The following is a 22,697-nucleotide window of genomic DNA, read 5'->3' as shown; positions in this document are numbered from 1 at the left end:
AGAAACAGGATGATAGAAATAGGAATAGAAAGAAGTAAGTACATAGTACTAAAGGGAAGAGGTAAAGGGAGAGGAGCGAGCGTGGTGATGTGAGGTGAGGTGTTAGGGAGAGTGTCAGACTGAGGCCCCTCTGTGTAACAGTAAACAAGGTAGCAACGGACTGTGTAAACTTGGGGTGTGTTGGAAATTCTGGCCAAAGGGATAATCTGCCATTCGATTGCAGCACTTTACAGTTGTTGATCAACCCCATTCTTTCAGACCGAGCTGACCCATCAACCACAGGCAAGCAACCGCCTTTGCTGGGCCATCCCGTGAAGTAAACCAATATTCTCTTGCGGTTGACAGCGCCTTGCTACTGAAACAGGAAAAAAATATGGAGGTTTGGTTCTTGGGTGGACGCTGCATTTGCATCTCTACCCTGTTAAAAGGGACATCATAGTATGACACATATCACTTCGTAATTTGGGTATATGTTTACCACCAAGCTTTGTAAATGGTTTAACAAGAAACCAGGCTTGTCACTGAGTGTAGAGCCACCTGAAGTGGAAAGAAAAGCAATAAAAAGTGCCTGGAAGGAAAGGGAGAAGTAGGAAGAGAGGAGGGCAAACACAGAGATAGACTGAGAAAAGCAGGAGGTGGCAGCATTACATTAAGTGAAAGGATGGTCGCCATCATCTACCACCAGCACTTTACAATAAAAAAAAAAAAAAATAGAATGGAAAATGTGAGATACTGGTTAGCAAAAATGTTAACGAACAATTAATGAGAAGAAAAAAAGGAAACTAAGTAAATAGGGGAGGAAAAATAATTAGTGCCGCTCTCCTTACAAAACTACAGTGATTTAATTTTCATTTATATTCTCTACGGACAATATATTTCAGGTTGGAGCAGACGTCTGGTAGTGAAGGGGTTAATGAAAGGAATTTCAAACTCATTCATTTCGAAAAGTTTCCCCTGAGTTACATACACAATATTAACTGGAAGAAGAATAAATAGGCAATGCTATGCTGTTGCGACGCTCCATCTGACCAAGCACATAAGCCCCACCTCCCCAGCACACCCAACAAAGCGCATAACGGCCCTCAGCCCCTAACTTTTCTTTTAAACGTGGGCATAAAGAGAATACCATGAGGACATTTAACCTTGACCCCTCAGATTCCTTGTGCAGGTCACACTGAAGTCTCTGGAAAAATATTTTTTTTAATTTTTCATAAAAAAAAAAAAAAAACTTAAGACACATCATTCTGTCTATCAAAAGGCACCAGTTCACTGTAAGACACATAACTATGTGAAATCTCATGGCTCTATAGTGAATACATTGAGTTCTGGCCCAGAAACGAAATCTCTTTGCCCAGCCAGCCGCCCCGGCGCCCAGCTCTACGGACGGACACCCCTAACTTTGTCAGGTGGAGGGTAAAACATGAATTTCAAAAGGCGATCGTTAATGAAGGGGTTGCTAATCGCAAAAATAATGATGAAGCTTGAATGAAGATTGGGGAAAATAAAGGAGAATGATAGAACAAGTGTAAAAAGATGAGAGACAAAGAAAGGGTGACTGTGTACCTAGCACACTTAATCCTTAATGAGAAGAAAGTAATTTGATTGAGAGAGAGAGAGAGAGAGAGAGAGAGAGAGAGATTCATCATCATCTAGGACTCTAGGTTGTTTTCAGTCCTCAGTGTGTTAGGAAGTAGTCAGCTAAAGGAAATCGTTGGGTTCAGTTGAAAGAATAGGTGGGGTGCTGTAATCATTATTATTAAGTTTACTCTCTCCGACAAGGGGAGTATGTTTTCATCTCCCCCCCCCCTTTTTTTTTTCGTTTGTTAGCAGGATTATTAAAAAAAAGAAAAAGAGGGATTTGGACCAAATTTGGTGGGCAGGTAACCCATGTCCCAGGGAACAATCGATTAACTTTTGGGACCGATCCGGATCGTATTACAGATTCTGGATCCGGAAAACATTTTTGTGAAACCCTAATCAGTGATGAGGAAACCTAACCCATTATGAAGAGTGGTTTGGAAATTACGTTGCCCTTGTTTGAGAGATGTGCTCCACTGAGAGCCCCGTCGAGTTTATTCAATTATTTATTTATTAGTTTTGTTAAATAATTGGGCCTATTTTAGGTTATATTAGAGCAGCACGATACCAATATTGTCTGGAATTTAGTTACTGGCAAAATATATAAAGTGGCATTCCGTGCATACCACCATAAAACTAATAGAATGATGAAGCCTAACGCACAGCTGTTGCCTACACCACACCACCACACTTTACCTTACACTCTGCCACACTACCTGCTCACACCACTACACTTCCCACTCCCCACCACCACAACACTAACCCTCACCACAGTTCACCCTTACTACCACCACCACCACCACCACCACCACCTCCCTACAACCTCCCCAACACCACATTACATCCTCCTGACCCCTGTCACTATTACAGTACACTCTCCCAACCCCCACTACCACCAAACTACATCCCCTACTTCCTCCCACCACCACAACTACCACCACCACCATACTACACACTTCCTACCACCATCACCACACTTAGTGTGGTGGTGGTGGGGAGGGTGGAGTGTATTGGTGGTGGGGAGGGTGTAGTGTGGTGATTGTGGGGAGGATAGAGTGTGGTAGTGGGGAGGGTGTAATGTGTTTGCGGGGAAGGTGTAGTGTGTTTGCGGGGAAGGTGTAATGTGTTTGCGGGGAAGGTGTAGTGTGCTGGTGGTGGGAAGGTATAGTGTGCTGGTGGTGGTAGGGAGGCTGTAGTGTGGTGATGGTGATAGTGAAGGTGTTGTGTGGTCACCACACAACACCCTCCCTACCACCACCGCATTACACCCTCCCCACCACCACCGCATTACACCCTCCCCACCACAACACTATACCCTCCCCATCAACACCGCACTACACCTTCCCACCAGCACGACCACACATTTCCTTACCACTACCACCACACTACATCTCCTCACCACCACCTTTCCTAAGTTGAATAAAACCGTGTGGAAGTACGAAGAAGGAAGTACAAAAAGTCGTCACCGGATTCTAAGTGGCAACTACTTACAGCTTCCCAAGTGAATAAAATCCTGTGGAGGCAGCGAGAAAGAAATACCCAACCTTGACCCTGAAATGATAAGGTTAAAGAAAAAGAGTAAATATGAGGTAATGCCGGAAGTCGTATTAGGAGCCGTGTTTTCGTGCACACAGGACACTTAAGAAGATTTCTTCAGTGACGAGTTGCTTATTACGCCTTTATTGTTGTCTTAAGTTAACTACATCGTTTTAATGTCAACATAGTTTACATTTGTAACATTTATTACTACATGGTATTAAGAGGTATTAGACAAAATGAATATCTTAGGACACGGTGTTATGATGCCTCCTTAAGCCAGCCAAAATATGATCTGTGAATGGGAAGTAAACGGGACGGTAAACCAAGGCTTGTTTGTACTGTACACCCCTTCCTGATAATACACAGCGAACAATGTACACTCTTTAATTGCGGTAATGTACTGCATGTTCCAGCACAGCCGCAAACCTGTCGCACGTGTAAATTCCTACCTTGCCTGTTTAGTTGACCTCGAGTTACTTGAGGTGGATGGTAAATGAAGGTATAGTAAGCTGGCTCACTATTACAATGAGGCACAAAAAATTCGTTTGGTGTTCCACTGGTCTGCTTCACACTTATATACAGTATATCTAAAACTGAATTACTGAAGGTTGCGTGTAAAACTAGTATATACTTAAGGAATTACTGAAGGTTGTATGAAAAACTGGTTCTTTAGGAATTACCGAAGGTTGTATCTAAAACGGGTGCTTAAGAAATTACTGAAGGTTGTATCTAAAACTGGTACTTAAGGAATAACTGAAGGTTGTATCTAAAATTGATACTTAAGGAATTACTGAAGGTTGTATCTAAAAATGGTACTTAAGGAATTACTGAAGGTTGTAGCAAAAACTGGTACTTTAGGAATTACTGAAGGTTGTATCTAAAACTGGTATATACTTTAGGAATTACTGAAGGTTGTATCTAAAATTGGTACTTTAGGAATTACTGAAGGTTGTATCTAAAACTTGTACTTAAGGAATTACTGAAGGTTGTATATAAACCCATCAGTTGCAAAAATATATACTAAGCTGAGTAAAGTTCTTTGAGGGTAGCAAAAATAAATTAAGGACTACCCTGTGGGACTGTAGGGGTTAATATATGAGTACTAAAAAGGAAAATAAGTTGGTGCTGAAAATTAGATTCAGTGGTTGTGCAGAGATACAATACAGTACACACACACACACACACACACACACACACACACACACATACTGTATATATGTATGTATGGTATATATTTATTAGACGGAGATGAAATAGTGGTGAATTCTCTCTCTCTCTCTCTCTCTCTCTGTCAGAAGTTATTTTTGCCAGCTCCAAGCAATCGTATTTACCTGTGGATACATTATACGAACCCAGGGGACACTAAATAAACGTTAATAACAACTTAAATGTGAGATGTCTTTGGTAATGTTGAAGTAATTAATCTGTTAGTGGCAAGTACCAACAAAAATGTGACACCATGCAGTGAAGTGTCAAGGGACTGAGAAGTAAATAAAATAAAGGCAAGTACTGATGTTTAGGACAGCACCACAGGAATGAAAGAGTACGTCAAGGTTATATTTTATTCCGCCAGTTCCAAAAGTGTCTCCCGAACTGAACAAAAGAACTTGTGGCAGTGAAGATGGTAACCCCTTCACAATAATGACATATTTGTACGTTATTATTGCTGTCTCTTAGCGATTTTATTCAGCTTAGGTTGGACATATGGAACTGGAGGTGCCTTCATTACCCCTTCCACTACTCGGGGCTCTACTACAGCCGAGTAAAATCTTCAGCGAGTAATGAGTATACTTGATAAACGTGGTGGCAGTGAAGATGTTAAGGCTTCCATCACTATTGCTTTTATTACTTTATTTGAAATGTCACTAGACCAGTTTCTTTAATATAGGGGCGATTTTTTAATGGATGGGTTAGATATAGCCTTAAATAACCTGTTCAGAACTATAGATCTTTCGTTATGGGAGTAAAATGTAATGACAAGAATGAAAAAAAAAAAAAAACAGCCCTGCAATGAAGAGGCTAACTCCTTCCATCACGTGATGTCTCAGTTGCTTTATTCTGAACACCACCAGACTATATTGGTTAGTTCAGGGAGGAATTTTCGAAATATAGGAGTAAGATGTAGTCTTCATAATTAACCTCATCACTACTAGAGATACGTCCTAAACCGAACAAAAATCGTATGGAAGAAGCCACAGTGAAGTAAATAATACGCAGTGTTTGTGAAGCTGTTAATACATACGTCACGCCCCGCCATCACCACGCTCCAGCAACTCCCACAAATGAATCTGGTTACAAAAGTTTGCCCACTTTCCCGCACCCATTGTGTTCATTTGGTCCCGCCACTTCAACAGTGAGCATAAAAATGAATTCAAAGTACCTAAATGCAGCTCTGGTGGAAAAAAATATCTCTCAGTACTTAAAATGCAGTTCTGACAGGGCTTATTACCTCCGCCAAGGAGGTTATGTTTTCACCCATGTCCGTTTGTTTGTTGATTGGTTGATTTGTGAGCAAGATTACACAATAAATACTGGACAGATTTCCACGAAACTTGGTAGAAGAATGGGCCTTGGCCCAGAATACACTCCATTAAATTTTGGTGCGGATCCGGATAAAGGTGCGGATCTAGGATTTTTTTTTTTTCTTTACTTTCAGCATTGCGAGATAGGGCGTTGGCGGAGGTATGCGCTCTACTGAGCGCCATTCTGGTCTATACTGTTGTTTAAAAATATACTCACAGTACTTTCATGCGGGTCTGGCCGGGGTTAATTTTTGTTGTCATGAAACAAACTCGCAGTATCTGTGTGTGTGTGTGTTTATAAAAGCACATTGTAATAATCCTGACTTTTTTCCATATTTCCCTATCTAAAGATGGGGCGAGGGCCGGTTTTTCTCCACATACAGATAGGGAGAGGAGCGGTACTTCAGTGCAGTTTTGGCAGGGTGTACTTTTACTGTTGTGGAGATCATATCACCTACAGTACCAGATTCAGATAGGATGTGCAGACCCAATGTTTTTGTGTTGTTATATAACAAAATCGCATTACCTACAGTGAAGCTGTACAGTATATTGTAATATTTTGTAGAGATATAATTAAAAAATCGCATTTGTGTCGTACAAAGTGGCCTGACATAAAACCAAACTGCATCTCGTCAATAGTCACACTTTCCCCAAACGTACCTTCTAGGACTGTCTCCATCACTCCCATTATATGGTTCAAAATTTTTATGCCTCCGTAATTTCCTCTTGCCAGTGCATCGCCCTTCCCCTTGTACACATTTACAATCACACTCTTAAGCCAGTTTGGCCCAGTCATCTACGACAACACACTCATATACATTCATATTTATCACATCAGCAACTAGCCCCACTCCAGTATCTCCTGAGGCCTTCGGCAATTCAGCAATCAGCCCAGAAACACCTGCCATCATACCCAACTTCATCCTGTCTATTGCCCTGCTCACAGAAGCAGCATCAGTTAGAGGCCAAGGGCTAGACACTGGATCTGCTGACAAACCTTCCCTTTGCCAATCAAACTCCTCTTTCTGCAACCGGTTATAATGCTCCCTCCAGGCATCTTTAACCCTTACACCGTGGGGTTGTTTGCTTTTTCTTGCGGCTCTCCCGGGCATATTCGCGTTTCAATAGACTCTCTAAAAATATTTGCCAAAAATCAGTTATTAGTCCTAGAATATTAAAATCATATATGCTTATGGCACATACCTTCAGCTTTCTCCTGGGGTGTTTGTTGAGCCTTCGTCCAGTATCATAGGACTTGTGGAGACCTCTGAAGTTCGGTAACAAAGTCTCCACTTTACACTTCCCGACAACCCGTAATATGATTACCACTGTCTGATATTATCACTAGAAACACTATTCTATGATTCTCAAATAGTTTGGAATCCATACTCCAAAAAAAAAAAACACTGTGTAAGCAATGAAAATTACGAGGGCGTGTGACCTTCCCACTTGCGCTAGTTCGCCGCTGGTGTTCTGTCATTTATTATTCATAAAAACACTCACAGTTTATATTTCTGTTACTATATAACACTTATATATATCTACAGTCTTTATCCATAAGTTTCCTTCAGTAATAGTAGTTTATTGTCACTGTAGGCATTCAATTTCTTTCAGTAAAATACGTAGCATTCACTTTCTCGTCCTGTATACTAGCATTGAGAGTGAATGTCACTTTCACCTTCACTCTCATAACTCATAGTATTCATACATGCTAGAGTGAAACTTTCACTTTCATTACTCCTAGGGTATATACTCGTATTCTTATAATACTACTCATTTACATTTCTATTTACGTTCTCTATTTTATTTACGTTATTTACATTTCTATTTTATTTACACTGTGTTATGCACTGTCACCTGAAGTAACTTATAAAACTATTTTCCACTGTTCACGTGTATGTACATTCATTGCTTTCACTTGCTGTTTAAACATTATTTACACATTATTTACAATTCCACATGCACTGTTTTACTCAACAGAAAGATCGTAGTCACTCTTTTATCAATTGTCAGCCCTTTACCTCTTTCCACACGAGGTTTAGTAGGGGGTAAAGGTCACAGGGCCCTTTGCATGGGGCTGAAAAATGGCGGTAGTTTGCAGGAGCAAACAGACGTACCTTCACTTTGAAAGACAACAGTGAACTGATAGTGGTGGCCTCCTGCCGCCTGGCTTGGGTGAGTGCAATACTACCAACTTTAGCCTTGTGAGACCTGCTAATATGTAGCAATGAAATGATTGGCAGGAAACCAAGACAATACATAATAAATTAGGTAGTTCCAGGTGAATGTAAATATCACTTAGGCTTCTCCCTTCCCTCCTTATATGTATATTTATTACGAAAATAGATTATACGGTATATTTCCAGGGGAAAAAAAACAGCGAAAATTAGCGAACGAGTGCACGTGAGGTGTTGTCAGGTGATAATTAGCCAATTCCAGGTGTATGGCACTATCACTTACCTTATTTCTTTTTTGTATATATTATTTGGTATAAGAATAGGGCATAGGGCTTATTTCAATGGATGAAATCAATTGAAAATTCCAGGGAAGATTTACTTAGCATAGAATACAGTGTGGTGGCCTGCAATAATTAGGTAGTTCCAGGTGAATGTAAATATCACTTAGGCTTCTCCCTTCCTTTCTTATATATATTTTTATTACGAAAATAGATTATACAGCATATTTCAAGGGGAAAAAAACAGCAAAAATTAGCGAACGAGTGCACGTGAGGTGTTGTCAGGTGATAACTAGCCAATTCTAGGTGTATGGCACTCTCACTTACCTTATTTCTTTCTTGTATATATTATTTCGTATAAGAATAGAGCATAGGGATTATTTCAATGGATGAAATCAGTGAAAAATTCCAGGGAAGATTTACTTAGCGTAGCATGGCCGGGCAGGCGAGAGGATAGGGTAATGGAGGGGAGGTAGGGAGAGGAGTCAAGAACGGGGAGAAATGGCTAAATTGTCAACAATGGATGAGAGTACAGATGAGATTAGAGGTGCTGACTAGTGTTGGACATAGGCAGTACTGATAGATGATACAAGCCACCACTTGAAAGCCCGGGTGAATTCAAAGTAACACAGAATCACAAAAGTGACACCCCGCGGTATGATCCCTTGCTCCCAAGCGTCATGAAAGTGACGCCCTGCAGTTAAGGGGTTAATATCCTCACTGTTCACTACAACCTTCCCCTCATAATTTTTCACACACTGGTCACCTGTGACATCCCCGTTTTCCCGCCTCATCTGGTTTGCCACCTTAAATACCATATTCTTCCTTTCAGCGCTATTTAGGTTATTCAGTTGTCCAGTTACGGTCTTTAGTAATTACTCCACAAAGAGGCGTTCCTTAAGTTGAATAAAATAATCTGAAATAAGCTTGAACAAAATAAACGACCTTTCCACCAATAGTTAACAGCATACTCAACAGTTTCAGGAATATCAGTTAATCACTTCAGATAGTAATTTATTTTGTTTATTCGTGGTGATAGAGAGATTAATGGAAGCTATACCTAACTCCTCTAATCGGAAATATCTCTGAGTGGAACATAACCATTTGGTTGCAGCAGGAAAACATAAACAAGGTGTCACCACACTGAAGTGGCTTACATGGTATAACATATCCCATAATATCAACTAACATCCACGTTCACCCAAGTTGAACTGCTGGGTAAACAGAGTAAGTGGGAGAGCAAACTGAATCCCCAAGTCAGACTGTCGTGATAATTGGACTCAGAATCTTCCTTTTGTGAGGTGAATGTGATGACTCTTGCCCCACAGGGTCCCCCCCCCCCTTCACGTGAAGGGGTGAGCAAGTCGTCACGAGTGTCAGTGCAATAATTTTTGTGATGTAACAGCTCCGATCCATATGAATCTTTTAAGTCCTTTGTGTTCTCAGAGATCATTGTGTCATACAAGTAAAGGCGTGTGTCAAAAGTCAGCCCTGTCAGTGACATATACCATTTGAAGTCCTCATATGTGGATGGAGAGGGTGGGATGGGCTGGGATAGTGGTGTGTGGTGAAGCGTGACGAGGACATATATCCTGTGAGGATTTAATAGGCAGCTCGGTAAGGTGTACTGTATCTACAGCGTAGGGGAGCATAGAAAGGGTGGTGTGGTTGGAGAGTAGTGGACGTGATGGGCCTAGATGGATTTGGGTGGTTGGGCAGAGCAAAGTGAGTTATCTTTGTAATTTTGGACCTAAAAGATTGGCCAGTATGGGTGTTGTGATGTTTTAAATCAAAACTTTCCCCCTGAACATGAAGAAAAAAAAAAACAGTAGCAAAAAGATAAGAAAACTTCCCTCCCTCATTCCTGAAGTCATAAGGCCCTTGTAGAAAGATATGATCGTCTTGAAGCCGAAAATGGAGAATAAATGCATTCGCTGGTTGGAAGAATCAAATAGAAAGAAAAAGACTTCATCACGCTGTAGGTATAAAAATATTTCCATTGCTGTTTGTTTTTATTGTCATAGGTCTCTGAGTCCGTATATGTGTACTCTATGTGTTATAGGGGTCGTCAGCTGTCAGTATTAAGTCCACGCTTTTATAGCCCATATTGGTATTGTTCCTTGTGTGTTTGTTGAGTCTGTCATTGTGTGTGCTTGTCCTGTTTCCTGCCCTTTAATTTGAGTGCCAGTGTGTGTTTTTATTCTGCTTTTTCTGGGACGGGTTTTGTGCTCGACACCGATATAATTGACTCTCTCTCTCTCTCTCTCTCTCTCTCTCTCTCTTACACACACACACACACACACACACACACACACACACACACACACACACACACACACACACACACACACACACACACACACACGGCATCAGAATGTCCTTACCCCGTGTACACACACACACACACACACACACACACACACACACGGCATCAGAATGTCCTTACCCCGTGTTTTCCAGCTCACGCCATTATTCACACTCACGTCCGGGAAGACTTATCGTAACCACAATATGTCGAACTGAACGCTTTTGATTATTACGCACATCCATCTTATTGGCCAGCTCCATGCTGCCATTACTGTTGGTCCTGTTTCCTTTCTTTTTCTTTCTTTCTTGTATTATGTCTTTCTTGTTTAATTGTGGCAGGCACTTTTACCCTTCAGAATTAACCGATTCCGACCAAACTTAACAAATATGACCAGCCAATGACCTAGTTGTGTTCACAAGGTTTTGGTTGTTAGACAACTACTTGTTGCCTAACACGGGCCGAAAACCGTGTTTTTTTTTTTCCGTACTTTTCAAGTACTGAGCTGTAGAAGCATTAGTAATGGGCGTAGAAAGTTCTGATTTCTTTAGGTGTAATCTTGAGGTCATTTCCTATTGGAAGTGTTCCATCCATTTTTCCCCTCTCCCCTCTACTTTTCGGGTGGCAACCCAAGTTTGACCTCAGGGACCCTAGCAACTAGTACCGGTTTTCAAAAATGCCCTCTAAGTTCCCCAGCGGTTCATTGGAAATGAATGAAAGTTTGCATATTGAAAATCATAAAGATGTATGTTAAACTGTTTACCTTTGAAGAAATAAATATCAGGAAGTGATGAAATCATCTTTCCGAAGACAAAGTACAAAAGTTTTTAAAGTCGGAATATAACGCTGTTTGTAGAAAACAAAATAAAGGTACTTGCTAAGCTGCTTACTTGGAGGAAATAAATATCAGACTGTGATGAAACTTCATTTCAGAGACAAAATAAAAACTAAAACAAAAAAGGGAGGGGGGTTCTAAATGCATGAATCGAATGTGATAAACTTTTCAGCTTAGATTGTAAGACCAACGATTTTTTTTTCCGCCACAGAGGAACGAAACAGAAAGTTACGTAATGAAAATGTCGTAGATAATAACCAAATGAACTTTGACCTTTTTGCTATAGAAGTATTAAGAATATGAAAAGTTAACTGCAAGAAGTTATCAAAACAAATATGCGTTGGTGGAATCAAAGGAATTATTAATGCAAGAGAAAATGAACACCAGATGAATTTGTGTTAAAAATCAAGTCGAGCAGTATATATCTGTTTATTGTCTGACTACATTCCTACTCAGTAACAGTCCACTGACCAGCGACCTACCATATCCTTCCACTTTGTCCTTGGTCTGCTTCTCCTTCTTCCATCCACCCAATTCCTTTAATTTTCACAACCTTGTGCTGATTCCGTCTACTTGGTCTTCATCATCATCCAGCCGCCTGCAGTAGCTCTCATACACATATTGCACCTCTTTGACCTTGATCTACCTCTCCTCCTCCAAACTACCCATCTTTCATACTCGTATGCTTCTCACTTTTGCACCACCCTCTGCCGTCTTTTTGGTCTTACCTCTGCTTCTTCTTCCATCCACCCTAGACTCATATACTGTACACTGTTAGTTCACTTCTCACCCTGTTCATACCTGACAGATCAACCCCATGAGCCCGAGGACGTAATAGTCTATACTTCCTGCTGCCAGCTTAACTTTATTCACCTCAGAACAGCTCCCAGATTGTGAAAGCATGGTGGAACGTATATGATACATTCAGTTCGAAAAGTGCATCATTAGCCAAAGAAAATTGTCAGGTGAAAATCTGTGTCTGGATCAGTCCGTATTAGCTCAACTGCAGGACCGGACCCTCGGTGGGAGGGTGATACCCAGAAGTAACCCATCCCCATGTTGGAGAAGTACGAAATGGGGAAGGTGTGTGTGTGTGTGTGTGTGTGTGTGTGTGTGTGTGTGTGTGTGTGTGTGTGTGTGTGTAGGGAGATTGATGCATTTGTTAGTAGAAGTGTTGTATTTGCAATGTTTATGTCAGAATCTGTATGCTCGTATGTCATTGATAAAACGAAATGCGAATATGAAAAGACACACTGAGCAGGCCTGAAGCCTTTGGTTCCTTGTTCACTGCGTAAAAAAACACCCACTTTAAATGTCCGCCAAGGCGCTGGCTCAGGGCACTGGCATCATGATATGAGTTTGCTACCACCGAGCAGCTGCAGCTTAATAGCCTGCCCTAGATAAAATAAAAACTGCTTCCTCGAGCTGAAGGCATTAATGACCAAGTGAAAGACTGTAAGTACTTCTTCCATAAAATCTCACTCCTATGTAGCCTATCTCATTGTCCATCCCTATTTTATTTGCATCAGATATGCTAAACATATGGGTGAATAGCTGGAGTGTTGACAGAGTAAAATATTAGGGGAAACAATTATATACTTATTTAAAATATTCACGCCAAACAACACATGAATTTGGGTTTCATTACAATTGTTGAGCTCTAGCAAAGTAAAAAACAAATAAATAAATAAATAACAGTAAGGAAGAAAATAATCATGATAAATATTGAAATAGACCCCATTATAGGAAAAGAGCTCTGCTAAAAATTAGCGCCAGTATGAAAGAAGAGTTGAGTAAAAAGAAGTTCAGTAAGGATATGGAGGAAAATAAACCTTTCGCATGAGGCTGACGCAAAACTAACCGTGTCAGTACGATGACGCCCTATAAAATTCTTGCTGCCTCCAGGTGATTTTATTCAGCATAGGGGAAGACTCCTCGTAGTGAAAGGATTAGAAACTGTCTATGGATCCCTTAGCTACGAGAAGTCTGTCCAAAGCTGAATAATGGCGTCTGGAGGAGGAAAGGATAAACTGAAAAGCGTCTCCAGTTTGGGTCGGTTAAAAGCGTGTTGTGGGACAGGTTGTCGCTGATGAATTGAGAAGAAAGTAATCGAGTAATATGAAGAGGTTGACTAGTATAAAAGAAAATAAACATGACGTCAGTATATGGGAAGAACAGCGTCAGAGTAAATATAGGTCGATTTATTGGGAAAAAATGACGACACTGCATCGACTTTTGAGAAAAGTGAGTTGACACACAGCGAATTGGTTATGGACTGTGCGGTAGAACTGATGGGGATAAATAATTGTAAGAAGTGTTGACGTTAAAGAAAGTAGTCGTATACTTGACAAAAACAACTGGATGTAAAGAAAAGTAAATCACATTAGACAGATGTTCACACCAGTCCAGCAAAATATAAATACAAGAATATACCGAAGCCTACATACATCACCTCAGTTGATCGATATTCTCACGTCATCTGAGTATGAGAGTTGTAGGGAAAGAAATGCTGGGGATGAAGATACAATTAACCTAAGACGGATTGGTAATGTACTAATTGGCAGAAGTGACGAAAGTAGAATATATATATTGTAGCAAGATGTTTAGTTGAAGAAAACTGTTGAATACTAGAAAAGTTTATTACAGAATAGAAGAAAAACACACCACAGTTTTCTTCTGCGTTTGCATCACACCAAGTAAACTACAAATAAAAAATATAAGGAAAAAATATATGCCTTTTCGGTTACTGCAAAGTCGAGTCAGCTAAACATGATAAAGATTTGTTTGGGGAGAAAATGTGGAGTCTGAAGAAAATGCAGTTTTCGTAAGAGGAATTGGGTATGGAGTTGCCGGAGTGGCACACATGGGTATTGGTTTATCGCCTGCCCCGTGACAGCCCACCCATTTTTTGGTATTAAGTCGGTAACGAGAGTATGGGGGAGAAAGGGACGAATGGGAAAAGGGAAGAGGAGGAGGAACGGGGAAGGGGGAGTGGGTAAGAGGAGTAGGGGTGGAGGGAAGGAGCGAAGGAAGCGGGAAGAAAAAGATGAAATAAATGATAGTGAAAGTTGAGGAATGGGAGGTTGGAAGAAAAAAGGAGTGTGGGAAAGAGGAAAACGGATGGGAATAGGGATATGGAGGGGGAAAGGGTGAGGATGGGAAGAGAGAGAGGAAGAACTGGAAAGGAAATAGGAAATTACGGTGGAAAAGAGGAGGAGTGAAAGACTAAGGAAGAGGGGGAAGATGTGTAAGACGAGAGGAGGAGGATTGTGAGGTGAAGGAGGAACAGGAATTAAAAGAAGAAACACGTTGTATAGTAGAAAATTAAGAACAAGGGCAGGAGGAAGAGGAACCAGAGGAGGAAAGAGAGAAAGAGCAGGCCACCACCACCATCGCCACCTTAGTCCCTTGCCTCGCGAACCATTTATCTTCTTCCACTGGGACCACAATCTCACTTTTTTTCATACCCACACAAGTTTACTTCACTTTTCCTCTCTCACTCACTCTCTCTCCCTCTCATCACTACATTTGTTTCTCATTCTCTTACATTTTCATTCCACTTCCAATCCTCATCAGTTCACGTTCGCTCTTGTTCCATCTTTTCCTTTCGCTGTCTCTCTCTTATATATATATTTTTCTCTTGCCACAATCACCAGTCCTCATTTACTCAAACTTCCTCGGTCTAGTTCAAACTTTCCTCATGCCTTCCCATGTTCTTCGCCATTCATTCTCTTCAACTCCATCTGTCTTACCTCCTCATCCTCTTCCACTCCATCTTTCTTTTCCCTTCTTCCTCCTCCACTCCATCTATCTTTTCCCCTCTTCCTTTTCCACTCCATCTTTCTTTTCCCCTCTTCCTTTTCCACTCCATCTTTCTTTTCCCCTCTTCCTCCTCCACTCCATCTATCTTTTCCCCTCTTCCTTTTCCACTCCATCTTTCTTTTCCCTTCTTCCTCCTCCACTCCATCTATCTTTTCCCCTCTTCCTTTTCCACTCCATCTTTCTTTTCCCCTCTTCCTCCTCCACTCCATCTATCTTTTCCCCTCTTCCTTTTCCACTCCATCTTTCTTTTCCCCTCTTCCTCTTCCACTCCATTTTTCTTTTCCTCTCTTCCACACTATCTTTGTCACCCCCGTCTTCCACTCCACCTTTTTCGCCCCCATCCTCTTCCACTTCATCTTTCTTTCCTCCTCTTCCTCACCCATTCCATCTTTCTTTCCCCCTCTTCCTCTTCCTCTCAGTCTTTCCCTCTCATTCTCATAGGGCCCAGACACACTTGCCCCGAACATGTGGACGACAAGACGAAACGAAGCACGGGTTAGAGCTGTTTCAGTAGTCGAGTCTGAACGTTGGACGGACCCCTGAGCCTCGTTTCCTCTTGACGATCACATGTTCGGGGGCAAGTCGGAGTAGACTGTAGCACCAGTCGAGCAGGACAGTACTTTCAAGGTGGATGGAAAGCTGATGACAGGGAGAGCTGGAGCTCCCGTTTCATCAGCCCTCGGGACAAGTTGCTGATCATCCCCCTTTGCTGAACCTTTTCAGTGTCTCAGTAACACAGAGAGTAGACCAGCATGCTCTCCAGTACAAGTTTCTCTAACTGTCAACACCAAAGTACATGCACAGTACACACTACACTTCCTTCTACCTTATCCCTCCCTTTCACATCTCCCTTTCCTCTTTCCTCCCAGCCATTCCGACTCTTCCTCTACATTTTTTCCTCCATTCTGTCCTCCCTTTCCTTCCCTCTTTTCGCCTTCCCTTCCCCTTTATTATGCCTCTGCCTACTTGTGTTGGAGGTGGCATTAAGTGATTGGTCTGGCCGTCCGTGCGTGCGTGGGTCCGTCCATCCGTAATACTATTGTGGGCGCGGTACCTCCTGAACCCATCGACGGATTTCCACGAAACTTTTTTCATTGATGCAGTAAGAAGAGATGATGAACTGATTAGGTCAGCTAGGTCAAAGGGTCAAAAGACAATGTCATTTGGGGCTGACTTATTTAATATTTGTGGGTGCGATATCTCCTGAACCCCTCGACGGCTTTCGACCATACTTATGTCAGTGATACAGTATGAAGGGACAATGAACTGATTAGGTCAGCAAAGTCAAGGGGTCAAAGGTCGAGGTCATATGGGGTCTATATCTTTAGTCTCCTTTCAACCAACATTGAACCCTGTCATGCAGGTTGTATGGCGAGCCCGTGCGCAACGCTTGGCGGAGGCATAGCGAACAGTATCGAGCAACGCTTTGCGTAGACAGCTCGGAGCCCGAGTTCGCGGCATTCCATTAATGTATTACAATTCCTCCATTCTTCGTTCTTTTCTGTATGCTTCCTGTCCATCCTTCCTTCTTCCTACTCCACTCCTCCTTTCTTTCTCCATTTCCTTTTCTCTCTGTTTCCTATAGTCTCTTTCCCTTTCCTTCCGTCCTTCCTCCTCTGCTTTTCATCTCTTTCTAGCTCCACTCCTTCCTCCCTTTTCTATCCCCTCCGTTCTTCCCAGTTTCCTCCCCTTCCGGTAATCCATCCTTCCTCCTTCCGTCCCTCCTTTCGCCTTTCTTGCCATCTTTCCTTTCTCGCATCCACCCCTTGCGCTTTCACTCCTTCCCCCTATTCTTCTCCCTTTTACCACCCCATTCATTTCTTTCCTCCCTTTTCTACGCGCTCGCCCTTCTTCCTGTCCACCGTTTCTCCCTTCCCTCTCTCTTGCATCCTTCCCTGTTTCTTTCATATTTTCGCCCTTGTTGCCATTTCTGTCCATCTTCCCCCCTCTTCCATCCTTCCTTCCTTCTTTCCTTCCATTCACTAATCCTTCCTATTCCCCCTCTCTTTCCCCCTTCCCTCTTCCCCTACCTTCCTGCCTTCACCCCCATCACGGGCCTGTCAGAGAAATTTCAGCATCGAATTTCATGAGGACCTAAATAAATTCCGACTATTTAGCGCGTCTGCAAAATTGATAATGAGCCTCACACCCATCCCAGAATTGTCAGGGACCCTCACTCCTCCAGAACGTTAACGTATCGCTCTCGTGCGTTTGTAAGTTTATTTAGCTGTATTTCTCTCTGTATTAAGTTGCTTTTTGTTATTAGTATCGTAGTTACATTTTTACCCGTCCCCGCCCCTCCGATTGTTTTCACTCGGTTTGTCTGTCTGTCTGTCTGTCTGTCTGTCTGTTTGGCCGTCTGTCTGTTAGCAACTTTAAGCGAAAACTACTGGTGCGATTTTGACTAAAATTACGGGGATGATGGGCTACGACCCTCTGATCTCATGATTAAATTTTTGGCCAAACTGGGCCAAGGCCCAGGCTGTAGGCCCAAAAAATGTAAAAAAGAAAAAAAATGCACTTTGGTTCCGTCTCAGACAGTTGATTCAAGATAATGCATATTCTTAACTCTAATCGTAGATTGCTCGATTGAAAGTACTTCAGTAACATCCTCAGAAATTTCTCGTGTACTTTTCTCTTGAAGCATTTTCGAAGATGTGCCTTCATTTGCGCAGTATTTGAAGTAATAAAAATACAGTATTTGCAAGCTCTGTTCATAAACTTCCACTGTAACCACCTCACCCCAGTCAGGTAATTTCATCCTTCCCAACCCCGCTCCTCCTGTCCTGTACCCTGTGCAGCTGTGAACCTGTCACTGAGTCAGTCACTGAGACTCGGCTCAGCAGTGACCAGAACAACAAAAGAACACGAGGCGTCAGGATATTACACGAATAATACGCGTATTATGGGTACCAGAGTACCCATAAGATGAGTCAGTGGTATGTGATTGTGCATTATTTTTGAATTGTTCATGTTTTAGGTGTCAATAAGGATTCTTGTAAAAAAAAAAAGTAATTTGAAACGAATATTTGAAATTAAGAGAAGGCAGTAAATCCAAAAAGGACCATTAAAATCCAGACCCCAAACTAGGTTGTCTGGTAGAAAAAAAAAAAAAAAATCCGTCGCTGATGGACTGGTTGTGTCTTGCAGGCATTGTAAACCACAGTATTAGTGTGTGCAACGTTTGGCCTCTGAGATGGATCCAGGAATTTTGAAAACTTGCATGACTAGTGAATGGATGAGACTGATTTTCACAAGGCACAGTGCTGATAGCTGTCCTACATTTGTGCTTCCCAACTCCTGTGTCTGGATCCTTCCTCCCCGTGTAAGTGGGAAAGAGGGTCAAAAGGAAGATGATGATGATGATTAAAGAATGTTATATTATTCGAAATAATTTTCATTCCTTGAGCAGGATATAATTTCCGTCAACAGAATAAAATCGTCTGGTGTTGGACGCTGGCAGTATGATTGTATTGTAGCGGCTGGTTTTGTGACACAGTCGGTCAGATGTACTGTTCGCAGTAAAAGGGTTAAGGTTATACTGTAAACTGGTTACCCTCGGCCCGGGTGGGAGTAGAGGAGGGACATGCAGTACGGTGGTGGTGAAATTCACGTGAAAAAAAAAGAAAAAAAAAAGGAAGAGTTGACACACACACACACACACACACACACACACACACACACACACACACACACACACACACACACACACACACACACACACACACACACACACACACGAAATATGTCTCATTGTGTGTGTGTGTGTGTGTGTGTGTGTGTGTGTGTGTGTGTGTGTGTGTGTGTGTGTTGTTTCCGTGCAAACGTGTGTTTGCGCTGAGGAGAGCAGGGTAGGAGAGCGCCGTGACCCAGGTCACTGCCAGAGGAATTAGACTCAAAGTGCAGTTATATAAACAGCAGAAGAGAGAGGGAAGGAAGATTGATATTGGCTGCGACCATAAGCCTGTTTGTTTTGACTGTTTGTTTGTGTGTTTTGTTTGCTGGTGGTTTACGAGGAGGGTAATGGTGCTTGGCAGAGGCAGTTTGCTTCCACGTGGACTCACTTGGAGTTTTATCGTGGGTTTCTTTCCTTGGTTTTATGTCTTTATTTGTTTGTGCTTTCTGTGTGTCATGTCTGCGTGTATACTTTTTTTTTTTTTTTTTTTTAAGCTGTGTGCACCGAAGTCTCTGTTATTTTTATATACTGACCAGACTTAGTAGCCTCGGCATAATCATTTTCGTATGAGTAAAATCGTCTACAGGAAGTAAGAATGAAGTGGAAGATAATATATGGAATTCATGTCAGTAATCAAGGTTGTTTAACCACTTCACTACGACACATCTCAAAGTCGTCTGACGGAAACAAAAGGTCGAGACCATAAGGCATCATTGTAAAGAAGGGATAAATCCTCTCTCCTGTTGTGAAGCGATTAATGATTATTTTTAAACCACCTGTGCAGTGAATAAGGCAAAATTAAAATACGAGTATAAAAGACGTCATCAGATTGAGTGGTCTAGCACTCAGGCGTTTATGACTTTCAGGTGAATAAAATCGTCTGGCGTCAGCTGGAGTAGTGTATCAGAGTTATCCCCACCATGCGAGGGTTAATGGTGGCAGTTTTAATACTCAGGCTCCTCTCACTCCTTCACGTGAGTAAAGTCATCTGATGTTAGTGAAAATAAGACACTAGAGTTGTGCCTACCTTAAGGGGTTTAAGGCTGGCAATTTGTGTTAAGTCTCATTCTTCCCCTACAACAACCAGCAGCGGTCGATGTTATACGTACAGTCGAAGACAAAAGTCGTGTCGCGATTTTTGGTGAAGACATCTGATAAAAGGCTAACCTTTAGGGCATGCCAGTCTCGAATGCGTTACTGGGGTAGGACTGTCAGATTGTTTCGCGACTGACATTAAATCATCGGACAAAGCAGTGACACGACTTTTGTCTTAGACTGTACGTTCCCAGTTCCTCTGCCGGGTGAACAGGGGCAAGGAAGAAACAAACTACTGAACTCTCTGCACATCTTTTATCCCATCCTGCCATCATCGCAGTATTTATTTCTTAAACCTTCAGGCTTAAATCCTATCATCCTGAGGACGTGGCCTGTAATTTGTTCTTGTTGTCTTCCGATGAATTTATTAGTCAAGTTCGATGGGTTAAATATAGCCTTCAACTCCCTGGGGGTAGGGGGGGTTTTCAAGAATACTCCTCCATTTTTTCAAGAATACTCCTCCAGTATCCCTGCTTGTCGTAAAAGGCGACTAAAAGGGTTGGCGGAGGGTTAGTCCCCCTCCCCGGAAAACAACTAACTAAAAAGACAAACAATAAGCTTCGGACAAGGACTGACCAAAAGATGACGACCAAGGACCGGACAAAGGACATGGTAATTGGAACTTGGACTGTAAGGGGAGTGAATGATGAGGTGAAAGAGAGAGAGAGATTGTCCAGGTGCTTGAGGGTGCGAAAGTTGATGTATGCAGAATAACTGAAACGAAATGGAGAGGTGAGAGTGTGAGAGAATGGGAGTATGGATGAGGTATATGTGCAGGAGTAGGTGAGAATGAGAGTGCAAAGGAAGGAGTATGTATAGTTCTGAGTAAAAGATGGAAGACGAGCATAAGACAGTATGGATCAGTTGGGTCAAGGATTGTGTGGGTAAGATTGAAAGTTGGAATACAAATGTGGGCGATTGTGTGTGTGTATGCGCCAACACAAGATCGTGCAAGCAGAGTGAGAGAAGAGTTCTGGACAAATGTGGAAGTGTGCATGGAAAAGTTTGGAAGGAATGAGAGAGTGTTTTTGATCGGTGATGTGAATGGTAAAGTAGGGAATGTGAAGGTGGATGGAATAGTTGGTGAGCAGGGTGTGCCTGCTGAGATAGATGAGAATGGCAGTGCGTTAGTGGACATTTGTGCTGGGAGGGAGTTGGTGATAGCCAATACCCTCTTCAGGCACAAAATGATCCACAGGTATACATGACTAGTGATGAGAAGGGTGGGTGGTGAACTGAATAAGAGGAAGGCAATGATTGATTATGTGTGTGTGGATGAAAGGATGCGAAAATGTGTAATGGATGCAAGAGCTTATAGAGGTTGGGGGAGTGGACTTTCTGACCACTACTTGGTGGTGGCCAGAATCAAGGTCCAATTAGGATGGAGAAATAGAAGAAGGGAAGGACGGGAAGAAGGAGTATTTGTAAGGAGAGTGGAAAGGTTACAAGAGGATGAGAAAAAGGCAGAGTATAAGAGAGAAGTGGAGGAACGATTGGGCAAATATGAATTGGAGCAGATGGGAGACGTGGAAAGTGTGTGCAGGATATTTACAGAAGAAATATGTGCAGCGTGTGATGTGGTGTGTGGGATGAAGAGAAGACGGAGGGGGGGTGCAAGGAAGGGCATGGTGGAATGAAGAGGTGAGACAGGCTATGGCACAAAAGTAGAAAGCATACAATGAATGGATGAGAAATAGGGGCGTGGAAGAAGTTGAGAGGTGGAAGAGAGAGTTATATGTAGAAAGAAAGAGAGAGGTGAAAAGATTAGTAAGAGAGAGTAAGAAGAGAGCGGATGAGGAATTTGGAAGGAACTTGGGTTCTGGAAAGAGGTAAAGAGAGTAAGACAGGGTGGAAGGGAAGTTAGCAGGGGAGTGAAAGATAAAAATGGTAGATTACTAGTGGAGAAGGGAAAAAAAGTGAGCAGATGGAGAGAACACTTCAATTAATTGTTGAACATTTAGGATGGAAGTAATGCGAGTATAAGTGGCTGGGGAATGGCTGGGAGGAGGAGGGAGGTGAGAAGACAGGAAGAAATCAGTATGATAGAAGTTGTGGAAGCAATGAAGAATGTTAAATTGGGGAAAGCCCCATGAATTGATGAAGTGTGTGATGAAATGCTGAAGTATGGGGAAGAGATAGTAGTAGAATGGATGTGGAAAATGTGCAGATTGACCTGGGATGAAGGTAGAGTCCCGGAGGATTGGAAGCCAGGTATAATTATTCCCTTGTACAAAGGAAAAGGGGAAAAAGAAGTGTGTGGTATAGGGGCATCTGTCATCTTAGTATAATAGGAAAAGTGTATGGTAGGATACTTTTTGACAGAGTTAGAGAAAGAACAGAGGAATTAGTTGGAGAAGAACAGGGAGGCTTTAGGAAGGGAAGAGGTTGTGTAGATCAGATATTCATTCTTAGATCTTTAGTGGAAAAGTTTGTAGAGAAGGGAAAGAAGTTGTATGCGGCTTTCATGGATTTGGAGAAAGCATATGACAGGGTGGATAGACAAGGATTGTGGAAAGTATTAAGAATATATGGAATAGATGGGAAGTTGTTAAATGATGTGAAGAGTATCTATGATGGTGCTAAGGCTGCAGTGCGTGTGGATGGTGAACTGAGTGAATTTTTCTCTTTGAAGGTTGGGTTGAAACAGAGATGTGTCATGTCTCCATGGTTGTTCAATCTGTACATGGATGGAGTAATAAAAGAGGTACCGTACAAGGTAGGGTAGTGGATGTTGGTGTGGCCCTGGTGAGAGAGGGTAGTGTTTGGAAACTTCCTGTACTGTTGTTTGCAGATGATACTGTGTTGTTGAGTGAAGACGAAGGAGAGCTGCAAGGCTTGGTGGATGAGTTTGGGAGAGTGTGTAAGATACG

Source organism: Coenobita brevimanus, chromosome 38 (assembly GCF_032717465.1).
Source record: "Coenobita brevimanus isolate Jiangsu-jjx chromosome 38, ASM3271746v2, whole genome shotgun sequence".
Classification (NCBI taxonomy): Eukaryota; Metazoa; Arthropoda; class Malacostraca; order Decapoda; family Coenobitidae; genus Coenobita; species Coenobita brevimanus.
This window is presented reverse-complemented; position numbering follows the sequence as displayed.